This window comes from Micropterus dolomieu, linkage group LG09 (assembly GCF_021292245.1).
Source record: "Micropterus dolomieu isolate WLL.071019.BEF.003 ecotype Adirondacks linkage group LG09, ASM2129224v1, whole genome shotgun sequence".
Taxonomy (NCBI): domain Eukaryota; kingdom Metazoa; phylum Chordata; class Actinopteri; order Centrarchiformes; family Centrarchidae; genus Micropterus; species Micropterus dolomieu.
This window is the reverse complement of record NC_060158.1, coordinates 16,968,578-16,969,842: the sequence shown is the minus strand read 5'-3', so window position 1 is coordinate 16,969,842 and position 1,265 is coordinate 16,968,578. Positions and strand designations below refer to the sequence as shown.

Genomic DNA, 1,265 nt, shown 5'->3' with positions numbered 1-1,265 from the left:
GAGGACTCTGCAGCCTTCTTGGGAACTTTTGGGACCTTGAAGGCAGCCTGGGCTGAGGAAGAACGATTCCCATCCACACTGTCATCATCCTCAAAACTACGATCTGGAAGGAGAGAACAGAGAGTGTCATCATCCACACTGTAGGCATGGAGTATGGTTCAAACTCTTTGCAAATGCTGTTGTTGAGTCAAGTTCAGCTTGTTATGTTATTAATCTTAAATAATACTGCAAATCATTATCATCAAAAACAGACCATAAATAGTCTAAACACACTGGAAAGATTATTTTATTAATTCACAACATATATGAACATCATTAAAAACTCACAAAATACAGAATCTGAAGAGAGTCTTAAGAAAAGAAGTCATCATTTGACAAAGATCAACATCTAATCTCACAAACACTAGTATGAAATAGGTTTTCTAAAATGTTAAAATAAAAACGCATTATTTATTCAAACACTCAGATCATTCGAGCATTTCACAACACCTTGGATTTTACTTGATTTTGTGTCAAGCATAAAAAGGCCATCAGAAGGAACGCTAGAAAGTAAAGATGAGAAGCAAAGGATGCTGGGAGGTTGTCGTGTACGGAGAGCTTGGTCAGGAATCACTAAATCAATACTAATTACAATAAGGTTAGAAGAAAAAGGCAAACACAAACCACTTCTAAGAGCCCAAAAAACACTGCGAACGATCAAGATGTCCACCTGTGCAACCAGTGACTGACAGAACTCTCCGGAAACCCAAGTCCGCAATCTGCATGCTAGTAGAAATTAAGCTAGCTAAGAAAGCTGGCATTGAAACTTGAGACACACTTGCAACAATGGCGCAGCATTTTGAACGTGCATCTACCAGCTTGAGGACGACAAAATGTGAGGAGACACACACACACACACACACGTCCACTGTGGAGATGAAACTGTTGGCATAGGAATGCAGTTGCGTTTCGCTCGTCTGACAACCAGCCATTGAGGAATGCGTCAAAGCCACCACCCTACACCTTGACTAATACATCGACTTACCTATACACAGTCGACATGCAAAATCAATTGACGAGGAGCGCGCGTGTGTGCACAGACAAGCCAAATGTTCACAGTAATTGCAGAGCCAATTGTATCAAGCTCTGTAAATGTGAAGTGCACATGTAAAGAAGCAGACATGTACATCCTTTACCATGAAACTACATTCATCAACACAGACACACACCAAACACACCCAGGTCCATCCCTGCACTCACAGTCACAGATCCGCTGGCAGATCAGT

At 41.3% G+C, this 1,265-nt stretch overlaps 1 protein-coding gene across 1 annotated transcript in view; it reads right to left on the bottom strand.

The window, feature by feature from the left end:
* The window catches only part of clasp2 (cytoplasmic linker associated protein 2), a gene marked incomplete in the record, with an annotated part of 61,975 nt that overhangs the window by 30,277 nt on the left and 30,433 nt on the right, over positions 1 to 1,265 (bottom strand).